Genomic DNA, 27,621 nt, shown 5'->3' with positions numbered 1-27,621 from the left:
AGATGGCGTCAACACAAACACCTTATGTTGGAATACATTATGGTAACACCGTTGTGGGAACGGTGTTGTTCAAGCGGAAAAAGTCGGGGATTATTAGTGTTAGGTTGTGGCACGTTGGTCGCACGCGCGGTGCTGCACGGTGCGCAACCAACAACAAAACGTTTTTTTTTTTAGTTTAGTTTGGCTTGAGCGTTTTTGTGTTGGATCGATTTCTTGAGGGTGATTTTTAGTTTCCTTTTTTTTTTGCACTGAAGTACGAGACTAACACAAGTTCAAATTTTAGCAACGTATTAGCATTGTCACTACAGTCATTAAATATAAAATCTATAACTTATTAAATCTTTTACAAACTTTTACTAGGAACAAAAGAAGTTATTTAAAGATATTCTTGGGCTATAAAGAAATAAAGAATTACTGATAGTACTGAATGGTCATTGATTTTAAAAGCTGGTTTTAACAAATTATACTAATTAAAGTGTGTTGGTAATTGACAGTACTAGATCTACATAGATCATGTTTACAATAAGCCATTCGAATTAGAATGTGACTGTCAATAACTATACATAGCGTATGGTGACTTGTTTTCTTCGTTGTTACTTGTATAGTATTCTATGGGGATATCCTGCAACATAATTAAGTATTGTGTGTCAACATATTACGCCCTATAGGGCTTGTAAGTAGGTCACAACTTCTCGTTCTAGTACTTGCCAGCTAGTAGATTTCGAGACCATGGACTTACAAGCCCTATATTGCCTGTTGATTCCTACCTCAGTCTGCTTTACTTTCTTGATTAGCTTCCATAGCCTTTGTCCACCCAAAGACAAACTACAAGGCAGCAGTTGTTTGATTTTGGAGTTGTCTCACCTAGATGGGTTCCTATACCCAACTAGTGAGCCTTATCTGCTCTGGGGTTCGAACTCAGGACTTTAGCAGCAAACAATATAATCACTCCCGCCCGACCACCCAGCCACCCTATATGGTGACGGTTGGCTTTTACTGTAATAGTATTGGTTGGTCTTTTATCTGACGATTTGTTCCCGTTGAATCCCGGCTCATAAGACAGTTTGTTACCCCCACCAACTGACAGGAAATCTAACTCATCCTTAATTAGAAAAGTGCTAGGATTTAACGAGCACACATCACAATACTAAACGACCAAGCAAGACAATGCCCCGATACATTTAAACACGTATTCCCAATCACCGGTTCAAAAAGTATAAGATTAAAAAAAAAATTTCACAGACAAATCGCAGAAACAAGGGGCGGTAATTCTAGGCAGAATTCCCAACCACAGGGGAGGTAATAGCAGAGAGAAAAAAAAATTAGCTGTCCCAACATCAACAGGAATAATTCTCGCCCTTGTCACAGCCATGTCTGAGATAGTTAACGCCGAGGATTCTGGGTAAACTTTCCCTGTCTTTTCCCATCATTCCATCTAATTGGATAGGTTTTTTTCCCTAGGTGGCGGTAATGTCAAAAGTTGCTTTTGCTACTCAAAAACACATAGTTTCATAAAATATTTTTTTTGAAATGTAAAATTGATCATTTTTTAACACCAAGAGAAAATGTTGTTGTGGCGTGTAGCTCTGAAGGATGATGTGCTCGGGTCACAGAGCTAAGCGAAGGTTCAGTTTTCCGCTCCCTAACTAACTCGTAGTCGTCTCTGAGTCCACTCAGTCAAATTTCGTACCTTACTTGAGTCGGGGGATGTAAAGTGGCTGGGTAAATTGATGACTACATAGTCATATGCCATGGTCAAATAAAACATCAGATATGGATTTTGGTTTCAGAAAATGGACATTGGTTTCAGAAAATGGACATTGATTTCAGAAAATGGACATTGATTTCAGAAAATGGACATTGATTTCAGAAAATGGACATTGGTTTCAGAAAATGGACATGGGTTTCTGAGAATGGACATTAGTCACAAAATAGATCAATTTCTGAAAATGGATATTAGTTTAATAAAATGGACATTGGTTTCTGAACATGAACATTAGCTTCAGACAAAGCTAATGAGGTTTTGCTCTTTATAAGCTATTTTGTCAAAACACACATCACAATCATCTTTTCACTTTTTGCCCAAGACACACATACAACAGACTAAACCGTAAGCTTTACAGAAATTCGTTCATAAACAAATTGTATAAGAGATGGTTGCGAGAGAAAAGTTAACGATATGAAAACCACAGAACACTACAGTAAACAAGATACCCCCCCCCCCACACACACACTGTCTACAAGACAACAGTAAAATCAAACTTCAAAAAAAAAATCAACAATGAATTACACTGTACGGAATTCCTTCATACATTTTAAAGGTTAGAATCTTCCTTGCCGTCGAAGTTTTATAATCGTAACATTATTTAATACAACTATTTCTAATGGGGCGGGGGGAGGGGGGGAAGGGGGGGATGGAAGGGGGGGGGGGAGGGAGCGGGAGGAAAACTATTGCTTTTTTAATTAAGTCTGATTAAAAAAAAATAGTTACCCACACTTTCAATTACGTGTATGAGTCAAAAGATAAATGTTAACAATTATCTAAATATGTACGAGTAGGCTATCTAGCTTAAAAAAAATCTGCGTGCGCTGTATCAAGTTAATCGGTTAGTGTGTGATGCGCAAGGATAGTCACGTGACTAAACGGAAGTGTCCAGGAAGCCATTACGCTCCTGATGTCAAGTTTTTTTTTTTTTAAATTTCAGGTCAATTAGTTCAAACTTCTAAACATACATGAGTTGCAGATGGTGGTAAATTTAGGTTAATGGGCCGTGTAATGTAACTACATACAGCATCAGTGCTAGCTGCTAGCCTTTAAAATATCTTCAGCATTGTCGTCTACCATTCGGCACCATCAGTGTACCTTCAGCACTACCATCAAGAATCACCAAAGTATTATTAACAATACCATCTACCACCTAAGTATCTTCAGCAGTACGACCTACAAAGTACCATCAGCACTACCATCTACCACGAAAGTTACATTACAGTCTACCATCATTACCATCAGAGCTAGCAACTTCCGCGAAGTACCATCCCCGCTACCATCTACAAAGGAAGTCACAATGCTACAGTCTACTATCAATACCATCAGAACTAGCGACTACCACCGAAGTACCATCGCCGTTACCATCTTCAAAGAAAATCACAGCGACACAGTCTACCATCATTACCATCAGAGCTAGTAACGTACACCGAAGTACCATCATCCCCACCATCTACCAAGGAAGTCACAGCGCTACAGTCTACCATCATTACCATCAGACACCGAAGTACCATCATCCCCACCATCGCTCCAGCTACACACGCCCCAACCATCCCCACCCTTCCCCTCTGTACTGCCGGTCCTCAGAGAGATAATGGCTAACCCCACCTGACACAGATTACCTGTGGGATGCCAGGTAAACCATGACACCCCCGCCTGCTTTCGTTCATTCGTTAATCCCCTCCCCCTCCCCCCTCCGAGTCTCACCTCGACGTTCCGCATCTTTCAAGAATCATTACTTTTACCTCGAATTTCTACGCCCTATCTCGTACGGGAAATCTCTGCTCAGGGTACTTTCATTCTTACTCTCTCTCTCTCTCTCTCTCTCTCTCTCTCTCTCTCTCTCTCTCTCTCTCTTACAGACCGTCTCTCTTTGTCTTTCTCTCTTTTTACCCCTCGCGCTTTTCTCTCCCTCTCACGTACCCTCTGTCTTCCCCTCCCTCTTACTCTTAGGAGGATTGGGTGTTCGGGCGTGAGTGATTATTATTGTTAACCGCAGAAGTCCCGAGTTCGAACCCCCGAGAAGATGAGGCTCGCTAGCTGGGCACAGCCACCCCTCTAGGAAAGACAACTCTCAAATCAAACATGTTGTTTTAGTAGTTTGTTCTTGGTTGGACAAAGACTATGGAAGCTAATCCAGAAAGAAAAGCAGGCTGAAATCGAAGTCAACGGCCCATAAAGAGCAGAGGCGTAGCGAGGGGGGGGGGGTACATATGTCCCCGGGCGCCTACTTTAGAGGGGCGCCAAAATGGGTTGGCAAAAAATTCAAAGCTCATTTTAGCTGCAGTTTTGCATTATAAATATTAAAAAATATATGGGGGGGGGGATTGAAAGTTTGTCCACCTGGCGCCGGGCAGGGTCGCTACGCCTCTGATAAAGAGCGTAACAAGTTGACACGTAACACTTAATTGTGATGGAGGAGATCCCTTCCAACATTACAATTAAGAATGGAGAAGAAGAAGTTCGGAAAAATGAAAACGTTTCGGTCCTTCAGTGTACCTGGACATTATCCTTCCCACCTAGATTCGAACCGTTAACGACAACGTAAGTTATAATCACTACACAAAACGGTCACAACAGTCACACTGTTGTGTGCTGACGAAGACCTTGGGTCGAAACGTCCATAGTATTTGTAATTGTCTTTAACTTGTGAGGTAACTAACACTATCTGTTCTATTACAAATACAAGTCTTAGAGTAGTAATATCTCATCGCCAGTATCATTCTCTCGTCATTTACCATAAATAAATCACCTCCAACCCATTTATTTTAATTAAAGACTGTTTTTAAATTATTTTTTACCTAATTTAAAAATAATTACTTCCTCTGTAATCTCGTTATTTCTTTCTTCTTATTCTCTCTCCCATTTTCGTCCCTTGAATTCACCCCTCCTTCTACCCCATTCGCATCCTTCTACCTTACCCCCGGGCGCTACACAAGAAAACGTCAACAGAATTGACACTGTTTACACATGGCGAGAGACCAAAAGTTTGGAGATTATTCCCTGGCGAGCGAAAGAAAGGCGGAAAATCCCGTTAAGGAAAGAGAGAAAGAACGAGAAAGGAAATATAAAGGAATTAAGTCAGAAGGAAACGAAAAAAAAAATGAAGACGAAATTTTATTTTTTTCTACTTAAAGATTCGATTGGATGAAAGGGTGAAGTTATATTTATGATTTTAAAATCCAGTTTCTGGTGGGTGATGTGTTGAGAAGTGTTGTGTGCCCTTCGGACTAGGGACTTTATTGTTTGTTTAATGCAGTGGTTCTTCAACTATTTGGGGGTACCGAACCCCAAACGTTTCATATGCGCATTCACCGAACCCTTCTTAACAGGAAAAATAGAATACGATTTATAAGTTAGGTGTGTCTTGACCGCTGCCGAACCTCCCTGACCTTTTTCTCCAGGGGGGGGGGGGGGCACTTGAAATTTTCGGGGGGCACTTAAAAGTATATATTTTCAATATGAATTCTATTTCGTTCGGGGGGGGGGGTGAGTTTCTTTGGGATGGTGGGGGGGGGGGGGGGCGGAAGAGATGCCTGGAAGAAACTCTGCCTGGGATTGAACTCCGAACCCCTGCGACTGGTTCACCAAACATTTGGGGTTCGATCGAGCCCAGGTTAAAAAACCACCGATTTAGTGTGAATTTTGTTATACTGTTAGGTGATCTTGCTGTCAAACGCAAGACGATTGTCAACAGAAATACACAAGCACAGAAACATTTTATAATTTTGAGCTGCTTCTTTGATGTTGAAGTAATTGTAAACGCCCACCCCCATACCCACCCATCCCCCACCCCCATGACTATGCCCTACCCCCCCCCCCCCCCTACCCCCTTGGTTTTATTCGTTTCACACCTCTGGCTATTTCAATCTAAAGCCGAAACTAAGTAGAAGGGAGAAGGGTATCGATTTTTTTAAGATTCTAAGTTTTGGGTCTTAAAACCACTTTTTTCTTAAAGCTAAGTGGAAAGTAACCAAAAATATATATTTTAAAATACAGCCAATTTATGTGTTATAAAACGTCATTACAAACCGCCATTTGTTGTTTGAATCAAGTTAAGCCAGTCAAAAACAGCCATAACTTAATGCATTTTTTTCTCATTATTTTTTAATATCGGAAACGACATTTATGTAACTTTATATACGGATCGACATTTACGTAACTTTATATCGGAATCGACATTTATGTAACTTTAACACAGAGGTGAAAAAGTAACTTCAAACAAACAGGCTTGAAATCTTCTTCTTATTCTTCTTCGTTCGTAATTGTTATGACGGGATTTCCATTCCACCACAATTAAGTATTATATATCAACTTGTTAGGCACCATATAGGCCGTTGACAGATTTCAGCCTGCTTTTCTTTCTGGATTTGCTTCCATAGCATTTTTCCAACCAAGAACAAAGTACAAGGCAGCAGTTGTTTTACTGTTTTTGGAGTTTTCTCTCCTAGATGTGTTGCTGTCAGTAGCTATCAAGTCTCATCTGCCCGGGTTTCGAACTCGGGACTTTTCGGTTTGATTTTGGAGTTTTCTCTTCTAGATGTGTTGCTATCACTAGCTATCGTCTCGTCTGTAAGGGGATTCAAACATACGCATTTTGGTTTAACAACCACGCGCGTTACCAAACGACCACGACGACCCGCCATACTACTTGAAATCAATACCCGACACTTAAAAGCATCTCCTAATTATGTATGTTAATCAATTTCCTAATTACTTATAAGTAAATATTTATTCATTTACTTATTAGAAAAATTATGTAAATTTGTGTTCCCGTTAAGGGATAGAAGAGCCAAAAATTTAAAGATAGAAAAAAAAAATTATAAGAGCTAAATTCTTTGGAATAAAAAACGAAAACGCTAGTTAATCAATTTAAATTTGTTGAAGAAATTTCATCATATTTTTTATGTATAGCGTAGGTAGAAAGGGCAGTAACTCGGCAGACGGTCGGTGTTGTGTAGGGCAGAAGTGGCAGAAGCACAGCATGGCGGAGCTCGTGTTTGTATACACGTGATAGTACCACGTGACACGCGCCACGGCCAGATGCCAGACACTGACAGTAGTGACCTTGACTTTTCACCTTTATTAAAAAAACAGGTGCGTCGAAATAGTTTAGGCCTCTATTTCCACCTGGAGCGCATTAGGTGAGTCTAATTGATTAGTGGCACGTGCGGGTTTTTTTTAATTGCGAAAGTAGCCAATTATGATTTTTTAATCAATATGTTTAGATTATGCTCTAAGTTTTAGGGGTAGGGTTAAGTTCCCAGTTTTTTCCAGACATCTTTTCGGGGGTGGGGGGGGGGGGGGGGGTAAAGAGAGAAGACACCCCCCTCCCCCCAAACGAAATGGAATTTATATAAAAAATATATTTTTTAAATAGTGTCTGCCCCCCCCCCCCCCCCCCCTCAGATACGGACTTTTGTTGAAAATAATGTTAGATGTTTTAAATGTATAACTACAAATTTATTTAAAGAAGAAAAATAAAAAATAAAGGCGTATTCGAATGTAGAAAAACAATTTTAATTATGCAACCGGAAAAGTGTTTAAACTTGGGACAAGAACGCATTTAACAATGACGTCGCTTATTGTTTACACTAAAAAAAAAAGCACGAAACTGATGACGTCATCTTCCGAGTTTAGAATAAAAAGAAATGAACTATTTCATTCAAATATTATTTAGATCTACGTACGCTATAAAATTTATACAATACAATTTTGCTCGGGCTAAACTTAAAATCAAAACATTTCTATTAGGATTATAAATCTAGATATTCTAGATCTAGATTATCTAGATCTACGGAAAAACTAGACTTACACAGATGTAGACCCTGCCTAGATCTAGAATCTATTCAAATAATACATTTCTATACTAAAGTATTTCAGGCCTTAATTACTTTATTGAAATCTTTGTTTATCTATGCAATTTGCTAATCTCTATAATATAGAAAGCTAAGTTGTCGGGTGCCCTATAGGGCACTTCCCGGCGCCGCAGGCGCTTCAGATTTGGCAGGATCTTGCCTTGGGGCGACAGAACACGGGGGCCGGTTGGCCGAAAAGTCTACGATGAGGGGGTCAAAACTGACCTCGACTGACCGGCGCCTTATATGAGCTATAAATCGAAAAAAAAAATGTCCACTTAGGAACCTCTTCATAACTCCTGAGGTCGTAGACCGACCCTCGGGCGAATTAATTAAGCATTCAAATTCTCAATGTTTTCGAAAGCCTAAGCGAAGCTGGGCAGCATGCCTATTAATATAAATGATAGAAGATATATTTAAACTAGAGCGAAAAAAGAAGAGAACAAAAATTATAGGTGTATGTTTGCAAACAGTTCGCGTTGTAGAACGCACAAATAAACATACACGCATGCGCAACCACTCAGTCACGTGCACACACGTCAACAAACACATTTAACCTTTTCACGAAAAACTAGCACTCAACAATATACACACGAAAAAAACCCTTTCATTTTTTGGGAAAACCCGACTGTGGTTTATCATAAAACAAGAAGAAAAAAAAACGTGACCTAGATATTTCAGCAATTTATTGCAGATTGCTGTGGAGTTATGCTGGTAAAAAAATATGTAATAATTAAAAATAAATTTAATTTAAAAAAAAATACATTAATGAATAAAAAAAATTGTTTTTTTTTTAAAGTGACAAACAGCCTTCTGGATAATGTAGGTATCAGCCTTGGGGATTACTTCATAGCCAGCCCACAGTGTTTCTTTTAAGCATCTCTTTTGGTGGTGCCCCCCCCCCTACTCCCAGAAGGTATTCTACTGACCCCCATCCTCCCGGAGAAAAATGTCTGAAAGAAACATTGCCACTGGCTTTGGTATCAAGTATTAGGTGGTATTTTGCTGTTTTTTGTTAGAAAGAGCCGCCGAATCATACCAATATAGGGGCCCTCACGTGTTTAATTGTCTAGGCATACTACATCTTTAAACCCTGGTCAGTTTGATACTCGTTTATAATCTGTAAAAGATAACTCAAATTTTAAAATATGTTACTCTTATTAATTTCCTAATTATAATCAACTGAATTCAAAGTACACATCACCCCCACCCCACCCCCGCTGGCCACTGATTGGTGAAAACTTGTCATTGTTGCGGTCGTTTTTAATAACATCGAATTATGTTTTGTTTTTTTCTTTGTCGATGACATTGTTATTTTTAATCTTTGGCCAGCTTTTTTTCATCTAAAAAATAGGTTTGCAAGACGATATGTTTTTAGGTGGGCGCGTCAGAAGAGAGGGGGAGAGTCAAGGAGTCGTTAAGACGCTTCTTATGGAGAGATGGGTTAGAAACTCAAGTAGTAGGCTTGTATCAGGTCACATTTGAGTCGTATGGTGGAGGGGGAGGGGGAGCAAAGACATATAGTAAAATACGCCACCACCAGGTGGTGGGTTATTTTACTATATATCATGCACTTTTTTCGCCCTCTCTTTCATATAGACACATATACACACATGCAAACACACACAAACACACCCTACCTATTACTGCCCACCACTTCCGCAAGACCAAAAAGCATACACGTCTATAAATAGAAACCGGATGTCCCCGTTCAATACTCTTCTCCGCAACAAAATCTCTAACTATATGAAATACATACGCACGTATTACATATCTAAAAGCTCAATATTTAATTAAGCGAACTAATCGTGTTTCGGTCATATGCCTTCATCAAACTTTAACAACAAAGACTCTCCTGTAGAGTACATTATGGTGAAATACATAAACCAAAACCATGCGTTTTCCCAGTGCTTAAGAACGAAAATAAAAATCACAAATAAAAAAGCGCCACCTACCCTGGCTAATTAAGCTTAATCCACACAACCAAACACAAACTCACAACAAAGCCGGCAAGTACAAATCCTAACCTTCACGGTACCGGCTTTAAGCCGGCACATTCGGCATTAATTTTTTCCGCTCAATTTGCGCGCCTTCTCATTAGTCCATTAGTGCCAGACGGCGCTTTCTGTATTTAAAGGGTTAATTCTGCCCGCGCCAGTGGATGCGTGTATTGGCACTGTACATGAAAATGCCTTTTAGGGGCAGGGCAAATCTCTTTGAATAACAAATACTGGGATGAAAAGTGTGAGGTTTTTATTTTTATTCTTTAGGTTTCGATTTCCCATTTCTAAGGAAAAAAATATAAACGATTGATAAAATAAACATGCATATATTGATTATCACTGAATGATTAGCTCGTTACTTAAAGAGAAATAAATAATGATTTACAGAAAATCGATTTTTTTATATAAATAATATTCTAGGTTGGTTTCTAATTTTTGGTGTGTATCTTTAGTGCATATACATTTTTCTACCACAAATGCTATTTCTCGATGATTTTATTTTGAGTTACTGCCATCATTTATCATTTTTCGATACAGTTTGCTTTAGAATATAGAGATACAATTTAGTACACTGATCGTTATTGTTTTAACTTAGTACTACTTCTCCCATGCAATATTGTATCTCTATTACGTAATATTAACTTATCACGATTGCGAGTTCACATCTCGTTCTAAATCTCGCCCCGAGTAAAAAAAACGAGAACTATAATTCACCTCAATCATTTTTACCAACCTCAAAAAAAAAATGCCTCCCTTTTCAGCCAATCTATATTTCCCATTTCACTTTGCTAGAATTGCCCCGTGCCTTCTGTTCTAATTCTAGGTCATTACTGTAATTTTACAAAAATCTGTCCATGAATTTTGGTTCCTCTTTATGACCCGAGTTCCTCCTGGAAACCCACCCTCTATCCTCCCCCAGCCCACCTCCCACTAACCAAATCCGTCCCTTCGTTCACACTGACCTCCCCTTATTTCTCTGCATAAATGTCAGTTGTGCGCATCCACGTCTTCTCTGATGACCGGTAGTGACCACTGGCCTCCAGGCATGGCCGGACTTTATTGCCCTCATCAGTGGCTGTCAGATGTAAGGAAATCACCTCAACACTTGCGTCAACGTTCGTTCTCTTTTTTTAAAAAGTGGAAGATAATGGCTGGGCCGTTGACCACATGACGAATCAGAATTTTTAGACCACAGGACGAACCATAATTTTTAGACCACATGACGAACCCGAATTTTTAGACCGCATGAAAAATTATTGTTTGTACAGTAAAAGTTAAACCAACCATAAAGAAACTATGGTTTTCACGACAGCATTCATTGTAAACACAAGACGGCACATCATTTACCACTCACATTATTTATATGGACTGGCGTACCCAAATTTGGAACAAAATCAATAATACTGTACACATCACACACCAAACCATCATGCAAACCATTTGCAAAAAGTAAAAAAACAAACTACGAAAACATCATCATTATTTTAACAACAACATCAACATCATTCATGTGGACCCCTCGTGGATCATAGGAACGAAACCACACCTCTCTATCGTACTTTTGAGCCATTCCTCATGGTAGGGTCCACGACATTCCAGCTGTTTCTGATTCATAGTCAACTGATCTTTTTCCATTTTTCCAACAACTTAGTGAACCATTATTTACGATATTCGTGCGAATTTTTCATTAAAGTCCCATGGCCTACATCACTTAAATCTTGCGATAAACATCCATTTAAACCCCAAACCATGCTTTTATAAAATGTACATAATAAAATCAATTTACCTTTTTGACAACTTGATTTTTTAAGTGAAGAAAAATGAATGAAGCTTATAATCCAAAAAAAGAAAATATGCTAAATATAGATCGCCCCACGTCGTTACATCTGATAGGAGCAAGTTATAACACAAATGTACTTTATGGGAATAAAAAAATCTTTAAAGAAAATCTTAGTTTCGGATGTGTTAACTTTACTCAATGCTTTTTATAAATTGCGCAGTAATATACGAGTTCCTAAATATAGCAGCATCTTTAAATCAGGGGATATATCTTGTGCTTATTTGCTAAAATAATTATGTTATGGTTTTGATAAGGGCTAAGGAGAAGGAAGTGGGGGTGGAGGGGCGGGGGGGGGGGGGGGGAATATTTTGGTTTTGGTTTTGAAATATTAAATATTAAATTCCACAATTTTTCAAGTTGTAGGTGTCAAAAAAATATAACGTAAATAAAAACTTGTAAACACTGGTTTAAATCGTGAGGTGAAGTTGAGCTTTTTTATGTGCTCCAAAGTGTAGGCGTTGTAGATATAAATACACATGAACGTTATGGATTTTAAAAGCCTGGTGGAAAATTTAGCCTCGCAATTTGAAGTAAACTGATTTCAATGTGGGATGTGTTGTTTCAAAGTATGTAGGCCTACATTATATAAAACTTAAGGTCAGCACTATAACATTTATCGTTACTGTGATTCAAGTATTGTTATGGTTTTTGTTTATTTTTTATTTATTTTTTACAGCAGCCAAACATGTTATAGAAAATACAGAAAATGTAAACGTAAAACGATAACAAACAAAGACACCCTTAGAACATACCCCACACACATAAACAGTCTCATAGACAAACACACACAAACCCAGACAGACACACAAAGACAAACACTGACATGTACACAGACATACACAGACAGCCAGACAGAGAGATAGGCCTAGACAGACAGACAGACACACACACACATACATACATACATATATATATATATATATATATATATATATATATATATATATATATATATATATATATATTTATATATAAATGTTCACTATCACTTCCTCTCACTAAAACTCCCCGCCCCACCCCACCCATTCCATCAAACAGCCTGACAAACTGAGCTAGCAGATCTCCAGTATTGATTGGGTTATTGATATCGTTTAACGACCGTGTAGGGACACTCTTAATTAGCCTCATTTAGGGCCATACACCCGGGGCTGTCTGGCGTGCCGTGCGCCTCCACCAGGCCACCCTACACCATGGCCACCTCCACTAGGCCACAATCTGCCTGGCCATCCTATACAAGGCCATCCATATAAAGGCCTACCACTTTTGACATTTTGAATTCTTTTTTTCCCAACACGCGAACACACAGTGAAATGCCCGTTACTTTGTAGCTGGTGTATTTTCTATGTGTAAAAATGTGAATGTAAGTTGATAGACAATCCAAATACATACATATATTCATATATATATATATATATATATATATATATATATATATATATATATATATATATATATATATATATATATATATATATATATATATATATATATATATATATATATATATGTATATATATATATATATAAATAAATAAATATATATATATATATATAAATAAATATATATATATATATATATATATATATATATATATATATATATATATATATATATATATATACACATATATGGGTGCATATTTACATTTATACTTACACAAACAAATATACACACACATACACACATTTAATGTAAGAATATTCATAGGTATAAAATGTATATATATATATATATATATATATATATATATATATATATATATATATATATATATATATATATATATATATATATATGAGTGTATATTTAGTTAGCTTGTGTGTATCTGCTATGTACTTAGGTAAAGTAAACATACAGATTCCTGAGCATTAAGGTCAAGGGTCAACATTCCTACAGTGAGCCTGTACGGCCTGGTCTGGTCCGTGCTACTTCGGCCAGCTGGTTCTTTGAACAGCTATCTGTTTCCTGCCACAGGTAGGGCCGGGTCCGATATTTGGCTGAGTTAACGGCTGAGACGTGTGCGTGCCGTACTCCGTCACTTAACGTGTGATGGAAATAATGGATGCAATTATCATCTCGTTAAAGTGTGGGTTAATTATTACAGCTCACAACTCAGCAAGAAGAAGTTAAATATGAATTTTTGTTTTTATTTATTTATTTTTTTAAATTTATATATTTTATTGCACAACTGTGCTCTCAGAACTAGTAGATCTTTTCAGCTGGACCCATAGTACTCTTGATAAACAATGCTCTCACATTCTGCCAATTTTTCTTCAAGAGGGACACCAGAAAGTTGATAGCCAAAGTAACATTTTGGTACAGCTACTCTCAATTCATATTGACATGTCCAATGTAAACAACGAAACAAAGTACATTTTTTATCTGAAATTTGATGGTGGCTTTGGTCTCCTCAATCTTTGCATTAAGACTGTCATTAAGACTGTCATTGTGTGTAATTGGTGCGGGGAACTTGCCAGCCTTGTTCAAACCCGGCCCTAGAACTCTAGGAATTTGACGGATCAGAGACTCAGATGCAAGGAAGGCGTCGTACTTCTTGGCTAATTTTTTTCACACGTTTTTTTTTTTTGTCTTTGTTGAGTTTGTTTAGAGCTTCAATATCCATATGGGGCAAGTCGTTTGCCTTAGCCTGATCACAATGGACTTGATCACCAAGAACACAGACCTTCATCTTGGGCTTGGGGGTGTTACGCAATTTGATTGTTCAAGAAAAGCGTTTATCCTTCTGTGGATCATGGTTCTTCAAGGTAATTTGCAGCTCAATTGATTCCGTGAACTTGCGTTTCTTGGTTTCATTAGGATACTTAAGTGGAGCATCGACGCACTGATTTTACAAGATTATATATTACGCCGCAATGATCTACCGTGTATATTGAAAATTTATTATGTGAGTCACTGAATTTGTACTCTTACATCTTTGAAACGCAAACACACTTACTTTCCTTGATTTACTAATAGCGAATATCAAACGTAGAGTTGATTTTATTTTTGTTCACTTCATAAATCATTTTATTATTATTTTTGCAACATGCTAAGAATAGTTTATTTTATTCTTATCATCGGCGTTTAATTTAAAATTCAGTTAGTTTGATCTAGCTAAATGTGTTTTTATCTCCCTTGGCCTTCTAAATCGCCGCTGTCGTAGTGTAGGGGTATTACAGGGGAGATAATTGTGAGACTTCCCGTGGTGGGAACTAGTATGAAGAACTAGTCATGTAATCTCTGTTACATTTATGTCTGTAATCATTGATCTTATTAATTACACGCTGATACAATAATTGAAAAAAATACACCTTCAATAAAACGTATTAATTATTAACTGTTATTTAAATATAATGACAGTGAATTAAATTTAACAGTGATTTCAGCTTATATCAGGTATGAAAGTGAAAAGATTTTGGGAATGAATGTAAAGAATGTTTTGCTATGAATGCAAAAACATCTTTGAGGTGAATAGGTCTTTGGAGCTTAAGTTCAAAAGATCTGAGAGTATGAATGTCAAAATATCGTTGGGGTATAATTGTCAAAAGATCTTCAGTAGGCTTTAGGATAGAGATGTAAAAATCGTATGTATAAATATAGGAATTCCTTTGTGCATAGATGTCAAAACGACCTTTGTACAAATGTCAGGAGAATGTGTTGCTAACCGGAAGACAGGTTTTAATCCTAGTGTTTGTCCATAGTTACCCAGCTCTGATGGGAACCTGACTAGTTGAGTTAGCATAAAGTCAACAGTGTATAGTTCTGGCTAGAGAAGTAGTAGTAACGAAAGTTCCCTGAAGAAAAGTTCGCCTGTTTCTGTGACCTCAGCATATGAAGGGCAGCATTATACCCAGCCGCCTTTACTTTCCCTAACGTGAGTCAGATACCTATCATAACTGGGTGGACTCAGTTTTGCAGATTCGAACTCAGACTTTCGTGTTAGCAGTCGTATCCTCTACCATTCGACCAATCAGAACTGGGTACTCAGGTAAGTTTTGCAGATCCGAACTCGAGACTATCCTGTTAGCAGTCGTATCCTCTACCATTCGACCCATCAGAACTGGGTGCTCAGGTAAGTTTTGCAGATCCGAACTCGAGACTTTCGTGTTAGCAGTCAAATCCTCTATCACTCGACTAAGCTTCCCATCTGATGGCTAAAGAATACCTCTATATAAAATACCAGAAATGCTGCCCATTTAATCTGCCCTATGGCGATGCTTATCCTGGTACTTTCTTGTGCCCCAGCCACCATCTCTAAACGAATGCTACCCTTTGGTTCACTTTACTAAAACTGCACTTGACTGAAAGGGGCCAAAAATCTGATCCTAGAGACACTCAGTGGAACATCCTATCTCACATCCTATCTCACATCCTATCCCACATCTTATCCCACATCATATCCCACATCCTATCCCACATCCTATCCCACATCATATCCCACATCATATCCCACATCATATCCCACATCATATCCCACATCCTATCCCACATCCTATCCCACATCCTATCCCACATCCTATCCCACATCATTATCCCACATCATATCCCACATCATATCCCACATCATATCCCACATCATATCCCACATACATACACATACTGCGCTTTTACAAAGAAAAAAAAGTAATCTAGTTGTCAGATGTTTTGATCTTAAAAAATTTAGTGATGAAATTTTAATTACGTTTAATGATGTTCCACCTGAGCAGGTTGACGGGGAACCATCAAGGTTCCGTGACGAAAGCGAGGCGCTATCTTAATATAATGATTGGTTAACGGCAGGGTGCGAGATCTTTAACACATCACGTGGTTAAAGTTAGGGTTAAAAACTGTGTTGGTGTTATATATAAAATGGGGTGATGGGTGTGTTGTGTAAAATATAAGGTTCGACATTATTTTTGTGTGTGAATGTTTGCTTGGAGAGAGAAGCGTTCGTTAAGGTAACGGCAGGGATAAGTATTCTTGTCGTAAAGCACGCCATTGATAACCAGAATTCTCCGAGTCGACTCAGATCCAATGGGTACCTGGCACGAGTTGGAATAAGTAATGCAGACTAGACATGGCGCTCCTTACATATGATACCCAGGTCAAATTACCCGCCATGTCTGATAAAGTGTTTAAAGGTCTGCGTCACGGGTGAAGTAGAGTTCGCCTGTTTCTTAAAAAAGTATTTTACTTACTTTACAAGGTTGTTTTTTTTTTTTTTATTTAAATTACACCATATGAACGTTTAATTAGAGAATGGACACCATTGTAACTTTTCCCTGGCTTTTCTCATTTAGAGGTCCCTCTGAGATAAGAATTCGAACTTGAGATTTTCTATCCTGATAATTCATAGCCTTGCCACTTCACCTCTTTATTTATTTGCATAAAAAACAGGTGCTATTGCTTACTCACCTGTAAAAATGGAATAATAGCATCGTAAATTACTATTACAAAATCGCTGGACAACTCTTGTTTAAGGACCAGCCACTCTAAACACTTCTCCCTTGTCTGAGTAATTTCCCTTGAATTAAATTTCCGCTAGAGTTTAATACGCAGCTGAAGAGGTTTCTAAATAACACTGTGAGTTAAGTTCCCATTGTCATCGGGTATTCCAAGACTATTTATAGCTCAATGCTTATCCGTAGCTTCAAATATGTTACAAGTTTTGATCGTAAACTACAAAAAAAACTACTTTTAGCAAGATACGAAATAAAAGTTGCAGATCCACTTCACACGGCACCTGCTTCCCTTTCTATACTGCTGACCCTTCAGTAGTTTCATTAACATACATACACCTGTCTCGACGGTGAGTGAAAATTTTCGCGAGTGCACACAGAACATTAATTTTTATTTTTAGAATTTGAAAAAAAAAAAGTTGGCTATGGAAAAACGGACATTTCTGTTATTATAAAAAATAACGTACGTTATAACTTAAATACATAAATAAGTTAAGGATATAAACGTATGGTTGCAAAAAAATAATAAAAAAAAAAATAGGGTGAATTAAAACAAGTAAACGCTGGTTTAAATCGTAAAGGTAAGTTGTAGTTTTTTTTATTAAATTGAATGAGTAGGCGTTGCATAAATAAAATAAAAAATGGCGCGGATTATATTCGTGGTTATAAACGTGTGCTCCAGATTTGAAGGAAAATTGAGGGATTTTAAGATTGTTAAGAGTCAGGTACCCATCATAGCTGGGTGACGTATGTCTCGCTAACCTATACCTTTTCCCTACCCCGTAGTATGTGCCTTGACCCTAACCTTAATCTATCCCTGGCCCAAATATCGATATCTGGGAAAATGAAAATATTTTTATAAAACTCGTCAACTTAGTGGCGTTAAGCAAGAGCTAACATGAAATTATACCACACTAGATACAATTCAAACCCTCACCCCCCCTCACCCCCTATTTTTAATACACCCACCTCCACTGATTTCAAACAAGTACATAACAAGCCGGCTTATCATGTGCTCAAAATATTGCTTTAAAAAATAACAACTCGACGCAACCCCCCCCCCCCCCCGCATCCCTACCGTCTTGCTGCATTCGTCATCCTATATTGTTTTTCAAGATAACTAGAGCTAGTTCGTGCAAGACGGTAGGGGATGTTACATCAGAAATAACAACACCGGAGCAGGTGCAGTAGAGTTCAACAAAAGGAATTCGAAAAATAATTGTATAAACATGCCGATCGGTATATATGAATTATCAGTTGTATTTCTGCATATGCGATTTCATAAGCAGGTGTTGTTGTTTTTTTGTGGTGGGGTTGGGTGGGAGGCGTTTTTGTGAGGAAGGTTTAACAGAGGAGTAAGATAATAATAGCACAAACCCACCAATTATGAACCCCTTTACTATCGAAAAATACAATGAAACCCATTACAATTTTTGTCATAAAAAAATTTAGCCCTACATACAAAAAATCAAACGATTGAACTCTACATTGGAAAATTACATTAATGAACTCTGGAAAATTACGTTACTTAACCTTTATCGTAAAATTACATTACTTAACTCGAATTTTTTTTTTAAATGCATTACTGAACCATGCAAAAAAATAATTTACGGTACCCTTCATGGAGAATTACAATACTGAACCCTACATAAACAAATACATTCATAAACCCCAAATTGAAAAAAACAACATTATTGAACCATACATTTAAAATTACAAGAATGAACCCTCCATGCAAAATTACAACACTGAACCCTACTTGGAAAATTACAACAATGAACCCTACTTGGAAAATTACAACACTGAACCCTACATGGAATATTACAAAAATTAATCCTACATGGAAAACTACAAAACTAAACGCTATACCATAGCACTGTGAAATATCGTGAATGAGACCCCCACAGACCATTGTGAGCCACACAAAACAGGGGCCGTAACTGGTGAGTCCCCCATTGACAAAAGTAACCCACAGGAAACAATCAACAAGCCCCCACCCTCTCCCATAGCCGTCACGTGTAAAGTACTCGACCGAAAAATAAAATCAACAATGCATTCAATGCCATTCAAGCACACCGCGGTGCGCACGAAAACGTCATTCAAGCTGCACTGGGATGCGCATAAAAACCTTACGGCTTAGCGAACAGCGTTTTTAAATTACGTTTTTTTGTTATTCGAGATCTAGCAGGGGGGGGGGGGGGGATAACTTTGTACTTTATACCCAGATCCAGATAAATATTGGAAGTCTATTTTGTTAAACGTCGAAGTACATGGGGTACAGAAAATAATTATTTTAATGGAAAATTACAGATTAGACGTAACTGCATTATTACATTCAGGTTTATTAATAAATTTAAAATATCAAGGTTGGTTAGCGAAATTGATTCTATATAACAAATGTATGACTATTGTTATATAATAACGGAAAAAATATCATTTTCTCATTTAACCTAGAACAAAACTAGGACTTTTGTGGTAAGCAAAAAGATAACTGAGTATCGCTTTACAAGAGCGTCGGTTATTGTTCTTGATACTAAGGGAGATAAACATCTGACATGTCCTCACAACGACGAATTCCCTCGCTTGGTTGGTGGCTATTTATAGACTGGGCTAAATTGCACTCGGGGTTAAATAAGTTGAACGAGGAGGAAAGAGGGTGGAGGGGGGGGGGGGGGGGGAAGGAAGGCATCAATCTTTTCAAGATAGACACAAAATTTAACATAAAAAAGAGGGTTTAATCTAGCTGTGAGTGTATATAAATGAGTGTGTGTGTTTGTGATTGACTATGTGTGTGTATGTGTGTGTGTGTGTGTATGTATGTATATATGAAGTAGGCGTAGTATGAACACGTGGTTTCTCTTTATCTCGGGGGAAAATCGAAGGAAAAGATAACTCTTAATTATTTTAAAAACAAATTTGAGTCTGGAATCAAGGGTGGAACAAATGGCGAAGATAAGGAGAGAGGTTGTAATTAAGTTATGACAGCAACACATGGCACAGCTGCGGTTCTTGTTGTTTTGTTTGTGTGTGTGTATGTGTGTGTGTGTGTGTACTTTTATTTGTATTTCTTAACTTTATCGCATACCACATTATGCTGAGGCATAAAGTACCATTTTTTTAATGGGCATAATAAAATTATGGCCATGTTTTTGTTTATGAATACGTTTTTGATCACACTCAGCTGTTATGGGTACAAAGCATTGTTTTGTCAAGCCGTCGGTCTTTGGTATTATCACCGTCAGAATTGTATGGTCCTATTACATAAGCAGGCTTAGGTATCTACTTCACCTGCTCTAGAGGTAATCCCCCCACCACCCCCCCCCCACCCCATAACACACACATTTATAACTAATACATCTACCCACAACCACAACATGCAAAGAAAGTAACTTGAATGTATATAATTTTTTTTTCTCTCGATACAAACATTTTTTTTTAGAAAAAGGTTAAAAAGTATATAAAAGTAATAAAGGCAAAACTAATTATTTATCTTAATAAATAAAAAATATTTGCTTACGTAGCAATCATTAAATAAAACCTCAAGTCGAAACCACATAAAAAGGATATTAACTTTTTCCATTATACATAATTACATTTTTAAAGGGGAAACTACTGTTCCATAATTAATATTGCAAAGGGACGCAACCGGGATATATAAAAAATTTTCTATAACAGGATATATAAAAAAATTTCTATAACAATGTTCCGACTCTTGAAGTTAAGCCTGTGGCTAGACATCACACCAGCGAGCGATTATCGACGATCACATCTCATCACGATCGATAAGGGACGATAGCTTTTGTAGTTCTCTTCTCATTATGTCGATAATTAGCGCCAGGGGAAGTCACTCGTGCGTGACAAAAAAAGTGGACGCGACGTAAGCGCATCATACAGTGCACATAGCGATGGGGCGTGAATAAACACTGGGAAGGGGAGTAGCTCCAGTGTGATGTTATGGAACGATTGGTTTTATTATTATTTGCAATGGGAGATAAGTGACGTTTTCAGTATGAATAAAAATTGAAGCCTCCTGTTTTTTTTTTTTTTTTGCTTGTGTTGTAGTTAACTTTTTAAACAATTATAAAAGTACGAGCTGACCCGCTGCGTATCATACGCCGCTATTTAGTTTTTTTTCTCTACTTTTCAGTAATTTATAATTTGTGAATTCGACAGTACCAATGCTGCCATTGAAAATATTTGCTTAAAAACACTAACCCCCCCCCCCCCCCCCACGCGAAAGCAGCCTCCTCTTAGTTACCTCCTCTAAGTTTAAAATCGTTTCAAACTAAATTATCTGCCCCTAATAGCCGTCACCAAACCCGTCTCTATTATTGTAAAATGTAAACAGAGTGAACACCGCTCACCAGATCATGTGGGGGTGGGGTGGGGGTGGTAGTGATAGTGATAGAGAGGAAGAGAGGGGACTGCAAAGGCGCGCTTGCAGCTTGTTTTCTAACGTCTCCCAGAAGAGAATTATATATATAGATAGATTGTATAAAAAATAGGAGGCAAACGCAATGCAGTGGCAGTTGAAGTAGAGGTCAGTAGTAATCAGAACAAAGTGGATTCTGGGAAGTCCAACACACGGAACTTGAATTCTACCCAAGTACTATGCTTTCCATTAACTTCAAAATCTACTCAAAATTGACTTATTCATTTTGTATGATTGTATTGCCTGTATGTCCCCAACTGTAATCCATTACTTAGTGTCTGTACCTATACAATCAAACGTCAGATCCTGTTTATTGTATTAGCTATATATAGGTGGTACTCTGGGTATCTAACTCGCGTTAGGGAAAGTAAAGGCGGCTGGGCATAGTGCTGAAAACATTATCTCTTCATATGCCGAGGTCACAGAAACAAGTGAACTCTACTTCACTTGCCCTATAGACCAGGGGTTCCAAACCCCGTGCCCGCGGGCGCCATGGCGCCCGCCGAACGATTCGTATGTGCCCGCCTCTCACTATTCGACAGAGACAGAATTTTTTTCATAAACATTATTTAAAGGTTGAAGGGGATGGAAATCGAAAGTTTGAGGGGGGGGGGTGCAAATCGAAAATTCTGTCCCCGGGTGACGGGAAGGGTCGCTACGCCTCTGGAAGGAGTTTGTCGATTTAAAATATGTGGTGCCCGCCACCCTACCGATATTTTAGAATGTGCTCTAGAGTAAAAAAGGTTGGGAACCCCTGCTATAGACCGTCATGTTTGAAAGGGAACTTTACTTGTATATTATAGGTGAAAGGGACTGTGTGGTTGAGTAGTAGATTCTTTGGCTGCTAACCAGAAGGTATCGAGTAGAACATCGTTTAGGACCTGTGATTGTAGAATGTATCTAGTTTCACCCATCAGGTAACTAGATTTTTAAAACAGTACAAATAATACTTAAAAGTGGTCTTCAATAGGCTTAAGGTAATTTCTAAAAAAAAAATCATCATTAGATTTTGAAATGAAAACTAGTGAGTGGGAGGGAAGGTGTCGTTATGTAATACATCTTTTACCGAAATATCGTTTAACCCTTTTAGGCCTGGCGTGCAGAACCGGGAAAGCCCGATACTGGACCACGAGTAGAAACAGTGACGCCCACGCGAACGTCCCATCCATCGGGGAATGGCGGCGGTGTGATTGTAGGGGGTCGAGTCTGGGCCGGCTAGGGATGGGCACCCCCATTATGATTAGAGTATTAGTTATAGAGTGACACTTAGGCGTGTGGTGTTCAATCGAGATTGGGAATATTGAGGGAAGGGGAAGGGATGGGGGTGGAAGGGGGGAGTCATATTTTTGTTCATTTAACGTTCATTGAAGTATAAGTCAATGGCCTCAATGGCGCATAACCAGTTGACACGTATCCTTAATTGTGATGGAGGCGTGGTCGAGTCGGCAAAAGCTCATGGTTGATACATTCGAAAAAAGTCTCGAGTTCAAACCCTCTGGCAGATAAGGATCGATCCCTTCCAACGCTAAAAATTAAAAACGAAGAAGAAGAAGATTGAAGTATACGGATATTTCGCTGTGTAGTTTTAAAAATACAGGTTGTTATTTTACACAGAAAAAGTTTGAATTTTTTTTTCTTCATGTATGTCAAGTTTAGAAACAAGTCTGTAGAGACCTTGTTGTAGTAATGATTAGGAGTTCCTAAAAATTGATTGTACGTGGTCGAAATACGGCGAAAGTGAAAGCGTGTGATGAGCTATAAGAAAATGCTTACTGTTTTAGATACAGTGGTTTGATAATGTACCTCACACAACAGTATGGAAAAGGACAGGAAAAATCACAGACATTCGAAAAAAATAAGTTTGGAGATGGATAGGTAACACTTTGAAAAAAACAAGCAATAGTTTTACCAGACCAGATATATCATGGAATCAACAAGTATCAAGAAAATGGAGGGAGACCTAAACACGTTTGTCGTAGAATGATTGAAAATACTTGAATATTATCTGAAAAGGTCAAAAATGGAAAAAAAAATAATTGTGTAGGACGGATAAGCGTGGAAGGATGTTGTAAATGACATACTCCACTGGGAGTTGGAAAGACGAAGAAGAAGACGAATAGAACACAGCACTTGTTGGCATAAGAGGTAGGGGAGGGACCGAAATCAGAGAGGGAAAGTTAGAGGGGAAAAAATAATGAGTGAGAGAGAGACGGAAAGAGAGAAGGAGATAGAGAGAGAGAGAGAGAGAGAGAGAGAAAAAAGAAAGATAAGAAACTCTTACCTTATCATCACCGTTATATACGAATAAAGATTATCTTCTCCTGTTTATCTTTCCTTGGCTATCTCCTTTTATTATATCTTCCTCGCTATCCCACTTGTGTTCTCGTTTATTATCTCTTCTTGATTATCGCCCCTTGATAATCCTTGAGAAATTGTATTTTCACAACTCCGAAATAAATGTCTTCACTGTTTAATAATGTCTGAAATAAATATGAATTAATCGACAATAAGATATGTATGGCTGTAAAGATAATTATGTTACATATTTATGAAAAGGGGTGAAGTGTGGGTTACATTGCATACGATAGCACGGGGTGGGGGTGTAAATGGAATGGAGTTTACCTGCAAGAGATGGGAGGGCGGGAGAGGTGGTGAGTGGCTAGTACAAGTTACAACAAGGCTAGACGCCCGCTTACGATACCCGGATGTGTATGTTAAATACCCGGATGTGTATGTTAAATACATGGATGTGTAAGTTAAACATACGAATGTAAATGTTAAATACACGATTGTGAATGTTAAATACATGAATATGTATGTTAAATACATGGGTATGAATGTTAACTACACGGATGTGTGAATGTTGAATACACGGATGTGTATGTTAAATACACGATTACAATACACGAATGTGAATTCTAAACACATCGATGGTGCTGGAGAAATATCATTAACCAGCATATATAAAAACATTATTAACAGACATAAAAATATAAAGGTCGCTCTGGTGAATTAAATAGCACTCATTAAATTATTAATTAGTTTTAATTTACTTTCGTACCACTGGTACAAGGTAGTAACTGGCACATTAAGTAAACAGAACGCGAATTAACGCGATTTAAAAAATATAGCAAAATGTTTACCTCATAATGTAAGGTAAGTAATGGCTTTGTTCATATGGGAATATATGAAACTATTGCCATATTAACCTACATTAATTGAAATGTAATTTTTTTTTCATGTTTTTAAAAAAAAAAAGACCAAGAACACTTAGAAAAGTTTTAACAAAAGTTTCTAACACATTCAATACAACGATTGACAATGCAATTCAATACAGTCTTCTTCTCCTTTCTTAATATTTAGTGTTGGAGGGGATCGAACCTTATCTGCCAGAGGGTTTGAACTCGAGACTTTTTCGTATTTAACAACCATGAGCTTAGCCGACTCGACCACGCCTCCAACACAATTAATTATACGTGTCAACTGGTTATGCGCCATTGAGGCCTTTGACTCCCATTTAAGCCTGCTTTTCTTTTTGGATTTGTCCAACCAAGAACAAACTACAAGGCAGCAGTTGTTTGATTTTGGAGTTGTCTCTCCTAGAAGAGTGGCTGTCCCCAGCTAACGAGTACAGTGATAAACAAAAATTTTCGTCGACTAGAATTAAAAGCCAAGAACCTTGTTACGCCACATTCTACTAATGTTTTATTTTTTCACCCCCAAGTGTGCTTGACCTTAACGAACTATCAAGACACAGACCGATAAAACACAGCTGATTAGAGGTGTGCAGAGTTTCTTCCAGGCATCTCTTTGGGAGGGGGGGGGGGGCTAAGCTCCCCCGAAATTTTTTTACCGCCACCCCCCCCCCCCCCCGAACGAAATGAAATTTCTATAATTTATATAGAAAATATATACTTTTAACAGTGTCCGCCCCCCCCCCGTAGAAAGTCTACCGCCCCCCCCCCCCCCAAAAAAAAATTTCAATTGCCCCCCCCCCCCCCCCCCGGTGAAAAAAGTCTAGAAGAAACACTGGAGGTGTGCTTGACCTTAGCGAACTATCAAGACACAGACAGATAACACACAGATGATTAGAGGAACCGGAAGTGTCAGCATTTTATCTCAAGACAGAAATTCGGCGCAAGGTGCGAAGGAGAACTGAACATTCCGCTTTTGTACATTCCAATGATGATTCTAATTTCTGTTGTTTTTGTTTGTTTTGGCTACAGATCTTCGTTCCTTTATTTGAAATGGTTTGCAGTTTGAAACATTGCTAAGGATTATTTTGTTGTTGTGGTTGTTAAATGTAAATGGTAAACAAAATTGATTTTTTTTTAAATTGTGTTTTATGTTGTGTGTTGAGCGTTGATATAGATCATTCACTGCTGAATTTTAAATATTATTTGCTGATGGGATTTTATTTTATGTTTTCAAGTTCTTAGTTGTTGATTTCTAAATGTTGTGGTTTGTTAACAGCTTTTTTGAAAATGGCAGAATATCGATAGTTGATTGTGAAGCTTATTGTTAATTGTTGATTGATAAGAATTAATTTTGGTTGTTGATTCACGTAAGGTATTGATTTTGGTTGTTGATTCACGTAAGGTATTGATTTTGGTTGTTGATTCACATAAGGTATTGTTTTTGGTTGTTGATTCACGTAAGGTATTGATTTTGGTTGTTGATTCACATAAGGTATTGTTTTTGGTTGTTGATTCACGTAAGGTATTGTTTTTGGTTGTTGATTCACGTAAGGTATTGTTTTTGGTTGTTGATTCACGTAAGGTATTGTTTTTGGTTGTTGATTCACGTAAGCACACGTCCACAAGTGTTGTTTTTTAAAGATACCTAAGACAATTACATTAACTAGCTAATGATATTTGCTTTGAAAAGAAGAAGACAATTTCGCTGTATGGTGATTTGAAAACTTCTGAAATGCTAAGGCCTATCTGTATTTACATAGGTTCCAATGGCAGAATATCTGGTTAGCGGAGCCCAATATAAGTTGGAACCCCACCACTACTAAATCCAACCACGCCACCCTAGCTACATCCACGTATAGTGGCGTAGCCAGGATCGTCTCAAGGGGGGGGGGTTCCAATTTTTACCCGGGGACAAACTTTCGATTTGCACCCCCTCCCCCCCATCAAACTTTCGATTTGCACCCCCCCCCCCCCCCTCAAACTTTCGATTTGCACCACTCCCCTCAAACTTTCATACTTTATATATATATATCGAGGAGTCTATGGGGGGGGGGGGATTATGACCCCCCCTAACCCCCCCCCCCCCCTGCCTACGCCACTGTCCACGTAGAATGTTCCGCGTTTATCTTCATTAGGATCATATCCTATACATTTTACTTAACTCTCTAATGGTCACGACATATGCCCAATCGAATTTTTTTTTAGAGTGGCTTCCCTTGGAACACTATGGTTACCAATAATACACGACAAAAACAAGAATCAATTGAATAAGGGAATGGCTCGCGACCACAAACATTTTTAAAAAATAAAAATAGACAATTTTATTAACTAAGACATAATTTAATAATAATTTATTCATATTTGCTTATGTTTATAATATTTGATGAAATATATGTATATCTTATAAACAGTAAGAAATTACAGGGATGTTGTGTATTTTCAATGAACAATGTTTAGTACCCATGATTTTCTGGGGTTACTTTTTGCGCTGATTTCACAAATGTTATAAAACATTCAATTTTGGTTGAAAATATGATTTCTGGCAACAACCAAGTGGATCTGTATGGAACTACTTTTCCTACCAATTTATCTCTAACAATTACAATGGTGACAATACAGGGGTCGGCAACCTGTGGCTCACACGGCTATTTGATGTCAAGATGAGGCTCTCCATTCCATGCACAAATATTAATAACGAGCCGACCCGCGGCATATCATACGCCTCTATTTAGTTGTTGTTTTTCTACTTTTCAGTAATTCATAATTTGTGAGTACCAATGCTGCCACTGCCACTGAAAATATTTGCTTTAAAACACTAAACCCCCCTCCCCACCCCCACGTGAAAGCAGCCTCCTCTTAGTTACCTCCTCTAAGTTTAAACCGTTTCAAACTAAATTATCTGCCCCTAATAGCCGTCACCAAACCCGGCTCTACGATTGTAAAATGTAAACATTTAGCGTGAACCACAGCTCACCAGACCATGTGAGGAGGGGGGTGGGGGTGGTAGCGATAGAGAGGAAGAGAGGGGACTTGCAGCTTGTTTTCTAACGCCTCCCAGAAGAGATTATATATATAGATTATTTTATA

The 27,621-nt window shown here is 38.0% G+C and overlaps 1 protein-coding gene and 1 pseudogene across 5 annotated transcripts in view; both read right to left on the bottom strand.

Annotated features, from left to right (window-relative positions):
- Nucleotides 1-27,621, bottom strand: part of LOC131928183 (irregular chiasm C-roughest protein) — an 82,437-nt gene that overhangs the window by 36,831 nt on the left and 17,985 nt on the right. For all 5 annotated transcript variants that reach the window (XM_059284125.1, XM_059284127.1, XM_059284124.1 and 2 more), the window contains exon 2: nucleotides 23,619-23,817. The gene's annotated coding sequence lies outside the window, so the exon portion shown is untranslated. The remainder of the gene's footprint in view (nucleotides 1-23,618; nucleotides 23,818-27,621) is intronic.
- LOC131928182 (large ribosomal subunit protein uL1-like) lies at nucleotides 13,670-15,719 on the bottom strand (annotated as a pseudogene).

The sequence above is a fragment of the Physella acuta genome, unplaced genomic scaffold, assembly GCF_028476545.2.
Source record: "Physella acuta isolate Inbredline_101_S28 unplaced genomic scaffold, ASM2847654v3 ptg001472l, whole genome shotgun sequence".
NCBI classification, from domain to species: Eukaryota; Metazoa; Mollusca; class Gastropoda; family Physidae; genus Physella; species Physella acuta.
Note: the sequence above shows the minus strand (reverse complement) of the source record. Positions and strands in the feature narration are given on the sequence as shown.